The following is an 18690-nucleotide window of genomic DNA, read 5'->3' as shown; positions in this document are numbered from 1 at the left end:
AGAAGTCGTTTGGAGGCACGGAGAAGGTGAAAGAGGTGAGATTATAAACTCACAAAAGAACGTATGAATTGCTTCAGATGGAAGACAATGAAAGCATAATTGATTTCTTCACTAAGGTTACGAAACTGGTGAATCAAATCAAGGTATATGGAGAAATGTTGACATCAAAATCTGTTGTTGGAAAGATCTTGAGGTCGTTGGCTCCAAAGTTCGACCACGTGGTAGTAGCCATAGAAGAGTCGAAAGATTTGTCAAAACTGACAAAGGAAAAGCTTCAAGGTACACTTAAATCTCATGAACAAAGAATGGCTGAAAAAGTTGCAGGAAATTCAAAGAGTGATATGGCTTTGCAGGCGCAATCAGCAAAGAAAGGAAAGGCAAAGGAAGGTGGAATGGAAACAAAGGTAATGGAGGCTACAACAATTCAATTGGTTAAAATCAGCAAGAAGGAAACTCGTCAAATCAGAGAAAACCCTGGAACCAAGGCAACCAAAGAGGTGGTGTTGCAGGTAGAGGAATAGGTGGTGGTCGAAAGCAAGACAAAAGTCATATTCAGTATTAAAAGTGTTAGAAGCATGGTCATTATTCTAGTGACTGTCCAGAAAAGCAAAAGAACCAAGAAACTTATGCAAAGCTGGCGAAACATGAAGAAGAAGAGATGTTGCTAATGGTTACAACTAGAGATGAAGAGAGATTCAATGACCAGTGGCACTTGGACTTAGGATGCTCATCACATATGTCTGAAAGGAAATATTGATTTGTCAACATAAAGTCTTCAATGACGAACATGGTGAAATTTGCAAATGACAATAGCTGAAGGTGTTGGTGATGTTCTAATTATGAGGAAAGATGGAAAGAGGTCAGTATTTTCAAATGTGTTGTACATACCAGGCATGAAGAGGAATTTGCTCAGCATAAGGCAGTTAGTCGAAAAGAACTACAACATGTCGATCGAAGACAAGATGATGAGAGTTCTCAACTCAAATGGAAGGTTGATCTTGAAGGCTCCAATGTCTTATAATAGAACCTTCAAGATTGAGCTTAATGTGATGGTGCATAAGTGCCTTGCAACAGCAGCCACCAGAGATGAATGGATATGGCATTATAGACTTGGTCATCTCAATTTCAAAGACATTAGAGATTTGAAGAGAAGAAGTATGGTTTCAGGATTACCAGAAATCGACATTCCAGATGAAGTGTGTGAAGAATGTGTGCAAGCGAAGCAGCACGAGAACAACTTCAACAAAGATCCAAGAAGCATGTCGAAGGAAATTATTGAAGTCATATACTCTGATGTATGTGGTCTTATCCAGGTGGATTCGATTGGAGGTAATAGATACTTAGTTACATTCATAGACGGTTTCATTCAAAAACTGTGGACTTACCTGATCAAGAAGAAAAGCCAAATGATTGAGGTATTTTCCAAGTTTAAATCAATGGTCGAAAGACAAAGCGGTCAAAATATCAAGATTTTGAGGACTGATGGTGGTGGAGAATATGTGTCGAAAGACTTTGACACATTATGTGTGAAAGAAGGGATTGTGCATGAAGTGGTCCACCCTACACTCCACGACAGAATGGAGTCGTAGAAAGGAAGAATAGAGCCATCATTAATATGGTGAGAAGTATGTTGAAAGGCAAGCATTTACCCAAAGAATTATGGGGAGAAATTGTATCGACTGAAACATATATCCCAAAAAGATGTCCGATGAAAAAGCTAGAAGGAATCACGCCAGAAGAATGTTGTTCTAATGTCAAGCCTAGCCTGAGTCATATGAAGGTGTTTAGATCTATAGCACATAGACATGTGTCAGATCAGTTGAGAAGAAAACTTGATGACTAGTCGAGTCAGATGATCCTAATAGGATATCATTCAACTGGAGGACACAAGTTATTCGACCCAGTAAACAAGCAAGTAGTGATCAGCAGGGACATGATCATAGATGAGCTTAAGGAATGGGGTTGGAGTGAGAATGTTAAGAAGGATTCAATGAGAATCTTTTGCAATGAACCAACTGAAGGAGAATTGCGATCCAAAACGCAACGGAAATTAAAAATTTCTCCTTTAGAGATCCTTACAAATGGTCATGATCAGTGATAGAATATTTACCTCTTGTGACGATTGAAACCTTTGGTGCAGATCTCTTGTGACAATCAAAACCTTTGATGCAGATCCACAGAGCGATCACGAACCTTGAACGATGACAACGTCTCTACTCAGTCCACACTAACGGATTCCTTCAATCTCATTGCTAGCTGGTATGAATGAAGGCTTTGAATGAGAGAGAGAGAGAGAGAGAGAGAGAGAGAGAGAGAGAGAGAAAACGAAAGTAATGCAACTGCCATCAATGCTTCTGCACAAGGGTTCTATTTATAGAACCACTTGTGTGGGTTTCAAGCTAAAAGGCCCACTTAAGTGTATTTTGGCCCATATCTTATAATATGCCCAAAATCACTTAAGCCCATGGTACCCTACCATATTTCGTATTCTACTCAAGTACACCGTACCTTACGATGCTCTATAATTCACTTAAGGGCACCGTACCTTATGGTATTCCTTAGTTACTATATCTCTCATTAATCCGTCCTTTGTGTGTGACCCTGTAGGTTTTCGTGACGTTGGCAATTATATTAAATCACGCATTTAACATAATAAACAGTGAGCGGTATCTAGCAACACATCACTGCTACCCAAGACACGAAAATGTCATGTGATCTGACAATTCATTCTGTGATAATACGTATGTGTATAATTACCCTTTTGCCCTTATGTCTATATTGAACACAAGGCATAGACCGTGTCATCCTTGTCCAGTTCAATATTGGGCCCATAGACATTTATCCTATTATGCAGGATGGGCAAATTCCATCTAGGTCACTCATGTCCCTCAGCATGCTTCGTGGAGTACCCATCAACTGTCTTTATGGTTATCTAGTTACGGACAACGTTGGATCAGCAATAAAGCACTCGACTCTACATCTAGGGTCCATAGTGGTTTCAGGTCGAAGAGTGGTATACACCATTATCACCATGAGAATAACTTATGACACTTTGCATAACTTTCTATATAGTATTCTCATAGCGGGTCAATCCAGTATAAATATTACTCTTAATATTCATACCTATGTTTAAGACTTGATAACTCTTTATCCATGATCTATGAGATGCGATCATCAGTCTACAAACATAATAGTCTTAATGCTTTAATGTTATCCCACTTCACACTAAAGCTCGACTACAGATACTTTAAGAATAGTGTCCCTATGTTTAACGTGATCTCATGATCAAGTCACACTTGATACATTAAACGGACTAGCTATTCCAGGGACTTTATTAAACAACCATAATAAATAAAAAGCCTTTTTATTATTAATAAATAATTCGATACAAGTACCAAAAGTATTGGTCTCTAGGGCTTACACCAACACCAGCTAGTGAAGTCGAAAGAGAAGATCGACAAGAAGTCAGAGGTGAAGCAGGCCCAAGCAGACCTCAAAGAACAAGACACATGTCTGCAAGGTTGCAAGAATGTGTGATTAAATCAGATGATGTGGTAAATGAAGAAGGTGAATTGGTACACTATGCTTTCTACGCAGATGTTGAACCAGTCAATGCACCTAAGGCATTGAAAGATTCAAAGTGGGTGAAAGCAGGCCCAAGCAGACCTCAAAGAACAAGACACATATCTCCAAGGTTGCAAGAATGTGTGATTAAATAAGATGATGTGGTAAATGAAGAAGGTGAATTGGTACACTATGCTTTCTACGCAGATGTTGAACCAGTCAATGCACCTAAGGCATTGAAAGATTTAAAGTGGGTGAAAGCAATGAACGAAGAACTTAAGTCAATCGAAGTCAACAACACTTGGTCACTTGTCGAATTTCCCTAAGACAAGAAGGCAATCAATGTGTAGTGGGTATACAAGGTGAAGTTGAATCCTAAAGGATAAGTGACTCGACACAAGGCAAGACTTGTGGCGAAAGGATTTCTTCAGAAAGAAGGAACCGACTTCGACGAAGTTTTTGCACCTATTGCTAGGATCGAAACAATCATGTTGGTTGTTAGTCTAGAAAACATGAACAACTGGAAGATGTGTCAGATGTATGTGAAATATGCATTCCTGAATGACCCCTTAGAAGAAGAAGTTTATGTTGCACAACCAACTGGGTTTGTGAAAAAAGGCGAAGAAAGAAAGGTATACATGTTGCATAAAGCTCTGTACAGACTTAAACAAGCTCCAAGAGCTTGGAACAAGAAGATAGATGAGAAGGAATTTGTGAAGTGCAAAATTGAACATGGAGTATATGTAAGAAGAAGCAAGAGTGAAATGCTTATACTATGTCTCTATGTCGATTACTTGTTGATAACATGTAGCTGCAAGAAGGAGATCAAAGACTTCAAAGGTGATCTCAACAAGGAATTCAAAATGTCAGATTTGGGTGACATTTCATATTTTCTTGGCATCGAATTCTACAAGAGTGGTAAAGGTTTGATGATGCATCAAATAAGGTATGTAGGTGAAATACTCAAGAGATTTGAGATGCAAGATTGCAACCTAACTTCGACTCCAACTGAGCCCAGATTATAACTTTCGAAAGATTTAGATGAAGATGATGTCGACCCAACCCAATATAGAAGACTTATTGGGTCACTTTGATACCTTTGTCACACCAGGCCTGACTTAGAATACAGTGTAGGTATGGTGAGTAGATTCATGCAGAAGTCAAAGGTATCACATCTAGCAGCGGCGAAGAGGATACCAAGGTACCTGAAAGGAACTCTCGACTATGGCATTTTTTTTCTGCAGTTGATGAAGGAAAATAATACAAACTAGTTTGATACACCGACTCAAGTTTGTGTAGTGATGCTGAGGATCGAAAAACCACAACTGGCTATGTGTTTATGTTAGGTGGTGCACCAATTGCTTGGAGTTCGAGAAAGGAGCCAGTAGTGCATTATCGTCATGCGAAGCAGAATACATAGTTGCTTCCCTTTGTGCAAGTCAAGCAACGTAAAATCTAACATATACACATTAATTTAATAAGAATATTTTTTAATAAAAATATATTATTGAATAAAAAAGAAAAAATAAAAATGATAGGCACATAAAATCTAACATGCCCTTAGAAAAAAAACTTTCAAAAACATAAATAAAAAATAATCTTACCAAATGTCATATAAAAAAACAAAAAAACAAAAAGGATAGGAACATAAATTTTAACTCGTCAAACATATATAAAAAACGAATCAAGTTGCCTTCTGTTGCAATAAAATTATGCATTAACTTCTAAGTCAATAATGACTTAGCATGCGTTATGTGTTGAGAATGTATCAAGTGTGAGTAGTGTGGATAGTAGTCTCACATTGATTGAAAATATGGAGACTTTGACATTTATAAGTGAGAAACAAATGGTATCATGAGCCTTTGGTTCGAGAAAGGGGTCGACTTACTTGTATCGAAAGTCAACGGCGCCACAAGGATGGTGAGTAAGAAATGTTTCGTTGAAGATTTTCAACGGCGTCAGGGTGGTGAATAAGAAACGTTAGGTGCGGTACCATAGTTTGTGGAAGTAAGAAGAGTTTTCACTTGAGGGGGAGCATTGTGGACTCACACTTGATGGAGGTGTTGAGAATGTATCAAGTGTGAGTAGTGTGGGTAATAGTCACATATTGGTTGAAAATATGGATACTTGAGCATTTATAAGTGAGAGAACTCACCCGCCTATCACCTTAAGGTTTTGGATGAATATGTGGTGTGTCTCTCACAAAGGTCTTGCTCTAAAAAGAAGAAGTCCAACAATGTTCAATGCTCCCATTTATCATTTGTAGGAACATTTAAAAGAACACCATGATTGATAGTGTGACTGAATCTAGAATGGTAAGAATCAAATCACATTTTTTTATCAAAGAGAAATTGAATAAGAATTTTAATAAGATATTGTCAATCTAAAGTATCAAGATTTTTCTGATTTCTATCTTTAAAGTCATACTACCTTAAAAAGATTTCTTTTCTAACATATTAATGTCTTCTTAAATAATTCCATGCACTCATAAATTTATATGTCTTTAATGAAGTTTATTTTGTGTTTAAAAACAATTTTAGGAGTTAAGATGACTAATCTGTCTGCAATGGATCAATTATCTAGCCAACTCTAATTACAAATGATTACGTCAAGATTAACAGAAGAGTAAAAATCACATTTCCTCCCTTTAACCTAAATGTAATAACTGTCATTACACTCATCTTTATAAATCAATTTTTTTACTTTAAATTGAGAGAATTTGCCACTTTCATGAAAGTTAATTCCCTAAATGCCACCTGCTTTATTTTTTTTCCAACCATGCCACTTTTTTGTCTTTTAGTAAAGTTTTTTTATTAATTTTTAGGACTCTCCATCCTAGATGGCGGACACTCCAGAAGTGCAGTTGGGGTGCGCCATCTAGGATGGAGTACTTTTTTTTTTTTTTTTTAATTTCCGAATTAATTTTAAATGATTAAAATAATTAATTAATATTACATATTAATTAAAATATTATATTTAATATAAATAAGTTTTTTTTTAAAAATAATAAATTAAATACTTTTTATATAATATTTTTAATAATTATTTAATATTAATAAATTATATATCTTTTTATTTAATATTTGTAATAAATATTTAATATTAATTAAAAATTAATATTAAAAATAAAATTTAATAATAAATTGTTATTTCATATAATTAATAAATTGTATTAAAAATAAATTGTTATTTCATATAATTAATAAATTGTATTAAAAATAAATTGTTATTTCATATAATTAATAAATTGTATTAAAAATAAATTGTTATTTCATATAATTAATAAATTGTATTAAAAATAAATTGGTATTTCATATAATTAATAAATTGTATTAAAAATAAATTGTTATTTCATATAATTAATAAATTGTATTAAAAATAAATTGGTATTTCATATAATTAATAAATTGTATTAAAAATAAATTGTTATTTAATATAATTAATAAATTGTATTAAAAATAAATTGTTATTTCATATAATTAATAAATTGTATTAAAAATAAATTTATTAATAAATGGTTACATAATATTAAAAATATATTTATTAATAATTATTTAATATTAATAAATTATATACCTTTTTATATAATATTTGTAATAAATATTTAAGATTAATTAAAAATTAATATTAAATATAAAATTTAATAATAAATTGTTATTTCATTTAATTAATAAACTGTATTAAAAATAAATTGTTATTTCATATAATTAATAAATTGTATTAAAAATAAATTTAATAATAAATGGTTACATAATATTAAAAATATATTTATTAATAATTATTTAATATTAATAAATTATATAGCTTTTTATATAATATTTGTAATAAATATGTAATATTAATTAAAAATTAATATTAAAAATAAAATTTAATATTTATTTTAACAAATTAAATAAATTGTTTCTTAATATTTTTAATAAATATGAAAAATTAAATAAAAAAATTAATAGTATATTTCGTACATAAACGTAGAATATAATGTTTCCCGTCCAAATAATTTTTCGGTATAGATTTTTCCCGCCTAAAAAATATTATAATATTATCTTTTATTTCCATTAGGTTTTCTATAAATAGAGGAAGCATGTGCAGATGAATATATTAGTTGTATCAAATAATTGTTCTACATATTTGTGAATCATGTCTATGTGTTGTATTGTTTTCTTTGAAACAGATAAGCAGATGAGGGTTTGTTTGAATCCACAATGGAAGTTCAAACAATTGGTTTCTGCCATCAACGCTAGTTTTGGGCAGCTGGGTGTTCCGATTCGACGTGTTAGAAAAATTGAATATTATTGTCCTTACATAACTCTAACGAATGCTAGCCCAGATGCTACATACATGCATTATTGGGATCATGTAGAAAATGATCTGGATGTTACTTTTATGTTTTCTGCGCATAGTGGAGAAGTTAGTCGAGGTGTTGAAGAAAAACTTATTTTAGCTACTATCATTTAAAATGATAATATGATAAAGGGTGTTGGAGTGATTAGCTGTTATAACGTGTTGGAATAGTTGTTGTGTTTTATCTTTATTTGAAGTTGTTATTATGTTGTAACCTTTCTTGTGTTGTAGACGAAAATGTTAGGCTCTAAATAAAACTTGTTGTTGAAAAAGAAAATACACGAAATATAACGACGATTGAATAGACTAAAACTTCAGACATAACTAAGTAGAAGGGCCAAGCCTGTTTGGACATTTTCCGTGCATATGTCTGATTTCTCGACAAATACCACACCTCTTTTTTCTTTTTCAACATTGTCCATTTCAGTTCTAATCCGACAACTGTTTGGGCGACCTTTCTTTTTTCTCCGCATGTTGTCGTTGTGGCAAAACGTGTCACCTTCATATTGTGGCCAACTTGTTTCGGTCGGGATCCCGAGGAAACTCTCCTCGTAGACCTTAAATACGTTTACAACTTTGAACACATCAGCTATATGCACATAATAGTCTTGTCTTATGCTTGAACACGCTGCAATAACATGTGAGCAAGGGACATGAAACGTTTGGAATCTTCCACACTCACACGTCAGATTCTATAGGTCGACGTTGTAATGGGTAGTCGGCCTGCCGTCATTATGATGCACAGTTTCCTGGACCAGGAAGCAGAACCTCTCACGATCAAATTGCATAACCGTGTGGCTATTTGATTTGATTACCTCCTCCTCAATTCCCTTCATGCAATTTTCAGTGAAAAGTCGGCCAAAACCCAACATTTTAGTCTAGACATGTCCTCTTTTCCCAAACAGTGTGCCCAATCGATAATATGTTGATTTTACCAAAGCAGTAATAGGTAGGTCGCGTGTGGCTTTTAAAACTGAGTTCATTGATTCAGTAAGGCCGGTAGTCATATAACCCCAACGTTTCCCTCCATCGAATGATCTCGTCCATTTTTCTCTAAGAATATTGTCTACCCATTATAACGCTGCTATGCTAACTTTACGTATCTCTCCCCTAACTTTACGTATCTCTCCCCTGTAGTATTCATATGTTGCCTCGTTTAATGCATACCCTATGTATGAAAATGAAAAATAAATTAGTATATAGAAGTTATTGTTAGATATGTTAACAAAGATATGTTTAGGAAAATACCCATGTTAACAACTTTTTTTCGAAGTTCCTTGTCTCTGAATTCCCTCATAAAATTTTGCGCTATATGTCTGATGCAATAGACGTGTGATGAGGGATGGTGTTTCCAGCCATTATCCGGGTTATTATAGGCACTATTTATTGACTCATGTCGATCTGATATCAAACATAGGTTGGGTTATGGTGTAACATGCATTCTAAGATTCCTCAAGAAAAAATTCCATGCTTCTCCAGTTTCACCCTCTACCAATGCAAAAGCTATTGGAAATATGTTCCTATTTCCATCTTGTGCCACAACCATTAATAAAGTTCCCATGTATTTTCCATATAACCATGTGCCATCTACTTTAACCACAGGTTTGCAGAATGCAAAACCCTTGATGCATGGTTGGAAAGCCCAAAAAAGACGGTGAAAAACTTTAGCACCACTAATTTGAGTCCCTTCGTTTGAAAATACAGGAAGGGTCTCGAGTTCTATTATAGTACCTGGTAGAAATGTTTTCATGACCAACAACCATTGCGGTAGGTCATTGTATGAAGTCTCCCAATTTCCATAAATAGCAGCGATAGCCTTATTCTTTGAAATCCATGCCTTTTTGTAAGAGATTGTGTAGTTGAATGTTTCCCGAATATGAGCGATGATGTGTTTCACTTTTAATGAGGCATCACTGTTGATTAGAGACTTGATACTGTCACATATTAGATTAGAGTCAAGTTTTCTATGATCTTGAGACATTGTGGAAGACATGCATGTGTGCGGACCACTAACCTTAGTGATCACCCACGTACCACTCCCCTTCCCCATATATGTTATGAATTTGAAGATGCGTTCCTCGTTAACACACTTGATTATGAGTCGTTTAGAATCAGACTTATAAACAGAATAATCAAGACAATTTCTGATGTGAAATTGGCGAATGACTAATACACATCCCTCTTTGCTATTAAATTCCATGCCAAGCAATCCCCCCTCTATCCGAAGTGGCTTTGTGGTTTCAAATATTGATGCATTTTCATCATGTGAGTATGTGGAATTTCTCATGTGTAGTGGTGGATTGTACAGATCTTGCACTTCATCTTGATGCACCACGGGGATATCGTTGTCAGAGTTGTCACTTTCTCCACTGAAAATATTTTGCGTATTTACGTACCGCGCTTCTTCATAGTCACTATCATCCCCGACATCCTCATCTGGAACTGGTGTCAACGATAATATAGTCTCTTGACTCATTTGATATTGATGAGATTGAGAAGTTTGCGTCGAATACGTTACTTGAGCACCCTCATTGTGGTCTACTAAACACGCGTATAATTCAATCACACTTGACAAATTATACGTCGAGTGGCACTGAAGCATTAACCCGACGTCATTGTCGTCTTCTATTTTCGTTGTTGTATAAGTCACACTATTATCGTCGTCATTAAAACATGGATATCGATAATAAATATCAGATATTTGTTGTTGGAGCTTGTTTTTGAGTCTTTCTTTTAGACGCGTGTAATTGGATTTGGGGTGTATTTTGAGTTGTTGTACGTTTGTGTTTTGAAATATGACCCCGACATTGACATCTGGAAAAATACTTCCATTATAATGGACTTGAACTGTGATATTGTTTTAAGCCATTGTGTGTATGATTAAATTTGAAAATTAAGGGTTCAATTATATACAAGGAATGACCTAAAGTTAACGTGGAAGTCATGCAGAAGACGTCCGTCATTTGAGATGGAGGACCTCAACTAGCTTCTAAAAAGTGAGAAGAGGTTTGTCGTTTGAGAAGGGGGGGCCATGCATGTGAAAGAAGTTGTGTTATGGTCCACCATTTGGGACGATGTGCTCCTGCACCAATAGCCATGTAGGTGCGCCATCTTGGTTGAAGGACCAATGCACATGAAAAGAGACCATGTTGGGATGCGTCATCCTGCATGGAGGACACTACCAAAATTCTGAAAAGCTACTTTTTTGATCCACCATCTTGGAAGTTGTATATATACTGCATGTTTGGTCTTATCAAACACAGTATTAAAGCCAGACCTGAGCAATTATAAACGCATAAGCTACCTACATGGCTCTCCTAATTGGTCTAGTATACATTATTAAGCCAATATCATCTGAAAAAATTGATTCTTGCAACAGTACTTCTGATCCAATATCAATCAGAATAATGGAAAACTTTGGTTTTGACGACATCCAAACTCAGATATGTCATGTTACCGAATTTGAGAGAGAAATTGTTGCTTTGCGCTATCAAAAATCTTACATCAATTCAAATGACATGCTGCTGTATGAAGAAATTTGAATTTGTAATGACGAAGATGTACGTGAAATGTTTGACAATTATTTAAATTTCATTAACTTATGCCCATTAGAGTTGTATGTTAGTTTTTGTATAACAGTAGATGAAATTGTACCATTATGTAAAAATCCTAACTAGAACACCTCATGAAAATATATCTATAAATACTCCACCATCAATTCATTTTTACCACAACTCACACTTCTATCTTTTGCAACTTATCATCAATTCATTTTTACCACAACTCAAACTTCTATCATTTTTACCAAATCTCAGTATGTCTCAAACTCCTTTTTTTTGGATGGTGATAAACATAGGGGAACTAATGATAACATTCAAGCATTAGTAAGTGATACTTATTGTTTTATTTATTGTTTAACATATTCTTTGTTTTTTTATAAGTAAATATATATTATGTATTTGTTATTTTGTTTATTATTTTCACTGCATATATCAGGTGGAACCCGAAAGAGCTTTTAGAACCCGAAACCATAAGTTAATTGATGCCCCACATATTATACGTCCTTTTTTGGATACCTCCCGTTTTGCAAACGTCTCAAAACTGAAGGATATAGTAATTGATACAAGTTTTATATATGCTCTACTTGAACGATGGAGACCCGAAACACATACTTTTCACTTTCCAACCGGTGAGTGCACTATAACTTTAGAAGACGTAAGTATGCTTTTGGGTCTATGCGTCAATGGTAGAGCCGTCGTAGGACCATCCGAGATTAGTGCAAGTTCTTGGACCATGTTTTTGGGCTGTCAACCACCAAAAAATCAAATTAAAGGTAGACGTGTCCGTATCTCTTGGTTAAAACAAATACTAGAAGAAACTGAAATATCTGAAAATACCTCCCATGACGAACTCATTATATACACAAGAATTTATAATATATTGTGCATCTCCCAAACCTTATTCCCTGATAAATCGGAAAAACATGTACATAGTATGTGGATACCATTTGTTCAGGATTTGCGTCAGTGTGGTGAATATAGTTGGGGATCAGCTGTGTTAGCATTTCTATATAGGAAAATATGTAAAGCAGTTAACATTGATGTTGATGGTATGGAGGGGGGTGTAAGTCTTAATTTTTTCATGTAAATCTATTATTTTACATATGTGTGTTATACAATATGTTAATTTTCCAATGTAATCTCCATTTTTTTAGATGGGCTTCGACCAACAAGAAAAAAAATTGCTTTAAAAATCCTCGTCATTACCTTGACGGTTACCGTGTCATGTTCGATCACATGTCGTCAACCAACGTAATATTGGTTTCTCTACTTTTTTTTATTACATGTCACTCAAACAATAAATGGTAAAGTAACGTATTTTTTTATACAATAACAATTTATATGGAGGTCATATCTTGGATACCCCCCTTGGAGAATGATGATCATTTGATTTGGAGTGCAACGACACCTATCTTGTGCTTTTGGATCGTTGAAATGCATCAATAGGATAGGGTAAAATTGCAATTTGGGTATTATCAAGACATACCCAATCCTCCTAAATGCCTCCAAGAACAACATACCATGACTATGCAAAAGTCATGGAATTATAGCTACACAACGTTGAATAGAAATGAACAACAACTTTGGGAAAACAGACACCAACTGTGTTTGACTGGGGTAACGTTTCAGGGAGAAATGAAGCCAACCGAAGAATATATTAATTGGCTTCGACATCTTCCATTACAATACGCGTCAATTGAATAACTACTTATTGACCCCCGTCAGCACTGTTACACATCACAGATGTCGACTACACCACGACCACAATTAACAAACCCCTAAACAAGAATCCCTCCCAACCAACATTATACACAAACTTCGACTTCCACCCAATATGAACCACAAACTCAATATACACAACCCTACCAACAACAAACACAATACACCCAATACCATCAACCAAACTACCAAACCCAAACACAACACACCTCATACCAACAATCAAACTACCACACACTAACACAACAAACACCAACTAATTACCCATGCCAAACACCACAAAATCCTATAAACTACACTTCTCAAACCCAACAACAACCATACCTACTCCCCCCACATAACTACACACCCATCCCACCACCTAACTTTGATTATTCAACTACACATCAACAATCAACAACCACCGATGTGAGCGACTATTACATCGCAACCATAGAACCTTCAAACCCAAACCCCGCCTCATTTACACAAATATTAAATAACTTTTCTCCTAATATGGATTTCGAGAATTTTGAGGCATTCAAAAATTTTCGTGAACAACCCACCCATTTTTCAAACCACTGCTTATCCGTCCACAACAACAGCCCCTCTTATACCTACCTCAACATAACCATTAGGTCGCGGTCACCGGGTTCGAGTTCGTGCAAGATGTGGAACTGGTAGTCATTTCGTCGATGAAGATCCCAATCAACGTCGAAATTAATTTCTTTTTAATCTCTTGTAATTTGTAATTATAGTTAAATAATATTAAGAATGTAAACATTGTAAGTATCGTTTTTAATTAATATTATATAAATTAATATTTTTTTATTTAATTTTTAAATTTTACTAAAAATAATATGTAACCATTTATTATTAAATTTATTTTTAATACAATTTATTAACTATATGAAATAACAATTTATTTTTAATACAATTTATTAATTAAATGAAATAACAATTTATTATTAAAAAATTTATTTTTAATATTAATTTTTAATTAATCTTACATATTTATTACAAATATTATATAAAAAGGTATATAATTTATTAATATTACGGTTGCAATCGTCGAACTGTTGTCACAATGAATGACGGTTGCAGACTCTTCTTCAGCTTTAATCTTCTCTAAGATCCTTCTAATCCACACACATTGACAAGCACAAAAGGCAGCAGCAATATATTCGGCCTCAGTGGTGGAAAGGGTGACAACAGGCTGCTTTTTAGATGCCCAAGAAATCGCACCGGACCCTATCAAAAACACACAGCCTGTTGTGCTCCTCCGATCATCCAAATCGCCGGCGTAGTCGCTATCCGTGAATGCCATAAGTCTTGTACTGCTTCTTTCACTTCTCCGGTAGAAGATTCCAAGTTCGATTGTACCTTTTAAGTATCTTAAGATCCTCTTCGCAGCAAGCCAATGTGACATCCTTGGATTTGCCATGAATCGACTTATGAGACATACTCCATACATTAAATTCGGCCTGGTCACTGTTAGATACATAAGACTCCCAACTAATTGCTTGAACATAGTTGCATCCACCTTCTCGCCATTCTCATCTTTTGTGAGCTTCGTTCCCGGCACAATCGGATTTTTAACAGCATTGCTTTCTTCCATTCTAAACCTTGCTAAAACTTCACGAGCATACCGTTTTTGACAAATAAAAATCCCATTAACACTCTGCTTCACCTCTACCCCAAGAAAATGTTTCATTTTTCCCAAATCTGACATCTCAAATTCCATCATCATCGACTTCTTAAACTCATCACACATAGCTCTATCATTTCCAGTGAATATTAAGTCATCAACATACAAGCTGACAATGAGAATTTTACCTCCTTTTGTCTTGGTAAATAGAGTATGCTCGCTCGGACACCTCTCAAACTCCTCATCCAAGAAATATCCTTCAATACGGCTGTACCAAGCTCTTGGGGCTTATTTGAGCCCATACAATGCCTTCCTCAGCTTGTATACTTTCTCCTCTTTTCCTTTCTTTATGAATCCCTCCGGTTGTCGCACATACACATTCTCTTTTAGTTCCCCATGTAGAAACGCACTCTTGACATCTAATTGGAAGATTTCCCAATTTGATTGTGCTGCAACCGCAAGTATAGTTTGAATCGTATCGAGCCTCACCACCGGAGCAAAGACTTCGGTATAGTCTATACCATAACACTGAGCATATCCCTTTTGCCACCAACCTCGCCTTGTATTTGTCGACTTTATCATCTTCATTCAGGTTTGTTTTATACACCCATTTCACTCCAATTGGTGTAAAACCTGCAGGTAAGATAGTTAGCTCCCATGTGTTGTTTTTCTCGATCGATTCGATCTCGTTTTTCATTGCTTCTCTCCATACATTGTCTTTCACTACTTCTTCGAATTTGACTGGATCGTTTTCTGTCATCATCATCAATAGCATGACCGATAAACTTTCTTCCTCATCTTCTCCTTCACCCGTGACATAATCAGCCAAATAACCCGGTGTTCTCCTTACCCGCGGACCTGCAACCACTTCTCTTTCAATCGATCTTGATGGAGATGGCGGAATTGGACTGGGAAGAGAAGAGACTGGGCTTGGCGGTGTCGAATTACCACCAGATGCGGAAGACGAAGACGAACCAGAAGGCGATGAATTCGCGGTTGGCGGAGGACAAGCCATGTCATCTTCTCTCTCTTCTGTATTCTGTTCTTCTTCTCCACAGTCGAGTATTTTCTCTTTTACACTGGTTTGATTCCAATCCCAGCTTTTGTCTTCATCAAACACTACATCTTTGCTTATCACGATCGTTTTCGTAACCGGATCATACAACCTCCATGCTTTTGATTCCTCACTGACTCCGAGGAAAACACATTTCTTGCTCTTATCATCTAGTTTTCTCCTCTTATGATCAGGTATGTGCGCATATGCTATGCACCCAAAGACACGAAAATACTCCACCTCAGGTTTTGAACCGCTCCAAGCTTCTTCAGGTGTCATGTCTTCTACTGCTGCTGTTGGAGATTGATTCTGGATGTGCACACTCCATCTTGTAGCTTCGGACCAAAACTCCTTTGGGACTTGCCTCTCACTCAGCATAGATTGTACCGCATTCATTATTGTTCTATTCTTCCTCGTTGCCACTCCGTTCTGTTGTGGCGTAAATGCAGCCGTCAATTGCCGGGTGATACCATGAGTTTTACAAAACTCTCTGAATTCATTGGACGTGAATTCCCCTCTGCGGTCTGTCCTCAAGCAAGCGATGAAGGTTCCAATCTCCTTTTCAACACTTGTTTTGAAAGCTTTGAAGGTGATGAGTGCCTCCGATTTTTCATGGAGAAAATAAACCCAAGTTTTTCTAGTGAAATCATCAATGAAAGTTAAAATGTACCGCTTTCCGCTGTGTGAAATTGGTGTAATCGGACCACATATATCCGAGTGCACCAGCTGCAGCTGTCTCGATGCACGCCAAAGGCTCCTTTTTGACATTGACTCTCTGTGTTGTTTTCCAGTCAGACACACCGCACATATCTCCTTCGTGGACTTCAGCATCGGCAGCCCAATAACCATCTTCTTTTATGCAAGTTGTTTTAGAGCTTCTTGGTTTAAATGCCCAAAACGGCGATGCCACAAATTCGTCTCCTTCTCAATCACCTCTTCTGTCTTCAAGCACATCGTGTTTTTCTGCAATTTGGATGTTAGAAGAAAGAACATCCTGTTTCCACTCATATTAGTCTCCATGATTGCACCTTTCTTGGGATGATATACTTTGCAGGTTCCATCACGAATCAAAATTGCCAAGCCTCACTCCTGCAATTGTCCAAGGCTTAGTAAATTGTTCTTGAGCTCTGGGACATAATAAACTTCAGGTATGACTTGGGTGGCTCCGTTAACTTGTACTTTGACGCTTCCTTTTCCCACCACCGACATTCTTGTGTCGTTTCCAAGTTTCACAGATCAATTCAAACCTTCTTCCAACTCGAAAAACCAATCTTTGCACCCGGTCATATGATTGCTGCACCCGGAATCAAGGAACCAAACTTCTTCTCTGTTTGCCTGATGTTTCTCAAGATAAGACATCAAGAGCAACTCTTCTTCTTCTTCTAGTTCAGCATAATTCGCCTTCTTCTCCCATTCGAGACACTCGTTCTGATAGTGCCCTAACTGGTGACATTTGTAGAACTCGATAATGGCACGATCGACTGCGTTTCTTCCTTTTCCTCTACCGCGTCCACCTCGGAACATTCCGCGACCTCTTTCTCTACTAGGTTTTTCATCTTGATACACTTTTAGTGCCAGCTCTTCTTGCACACATCCATTCAATCGCTGCTCATGGACAAGTAGGTTGCCATGTAATTCATCGATACTCATCGTGCTCAGATCATTTGATTCCTCAATCGAACACACCACATAGTTGAATCTCGAGGTTAGCGATCTGAGAATTTTGCTCACGATTGTGCTCTGCTCCATTGATTCACCATTCACCTTCATCTTGTTAACCACCGTCAAGATTCTTCCTAGGAAAATGTCGATCTTCTCTCCTTCTTTCATGGCCAGCAATTCGAACTCCCTTCTCAAAGCTTGCAATTGCGCCCTTTTCACCTTTGTAGAGCCTTGATACTTCTTTTTCATGGATTCCCAGATAGCTTTAGAGGTACCTTTGTCAAGAATAGTTTCCAGAATCTCTCTGTCAATGGACTGGAACAAGAAATTCTTGACCTTCAAATCCTTCAACTTCGCCTCTTCTACCAATTTGTTTTGCACCTCACTCGCTCGTGTTGTTTCGATCGACATCGTCGGAATGCCATCTTCCACCAGACTCCACAATTCTCTGCTTCTCAGAAAATTCTCCATCGTCATGGACCAAAAATCGTAATGGCCATCAAATGTTGGGATGGCTGGCTGCACAAATTTTTCAGATCTCTCAGACATCTCTCTCGATCACTTTCTCACACGGGTTTTTGCTCTGATACCAAATGTGAAATATAAAGCTGAAAGTGATGATATATTAAACCAAAGACTATGGCATTATATAGCGTTACAGGAGAAATAAATAAAATAACGGAAACAAGCTAGAAATTAGGAAACTGACTCCACTACACTAGAAACTAGAAAACATACTTCACTATAGCTAGAAACTAGGAACAAACTCCACTAAGTAACAGTAGATGACTTATTCAACTTAGACAAATTCAAACTCCAACAAATTTTATGACTAAATTTATTCTAAAAATATATTTCTAGAATGTCTTAAAAAAATATATATTTCTCTAATCTACTTGTTTTTATATATTGAAGTACTTGTTCATATATGGCTATTTGTTCTTATAGACAATATTAAAGTGCTTTTTTTGGATATATATTATCCAATTAAATTGATATTTCTTTAACAAAAAGTGTGGGAGTTGAACTTGAGGAACACATGACTTTCAAAGTTTATTGTACGCCATGTTGGTAAAATAAAGCTAATAAATAAATAAGAAATTTCTATTGTACTATACACGGCTACTTACGGATTTCAGAAATATATATTTTTGGAGATTTTT

Source organism: Lathyrus oleraceus, chromosome 7 (assembly GCF_024323335.1).
Source record: "Lathyrus oleraceus cultivar Zhongwan6 chromosome 7, CAAS_Psat_ZW6_1.0, whole genome shotgun sequence".
Taxonomy (NCBI): Eukaryota; Viridiplantae; Streptophyta; class Magnoliopsida; order Fabales; family Fabaceae; genus Lathyrus; species Lathyrus oleraceus.
This window is presented reverse-complemented; position numbering follows the sequence as displayed.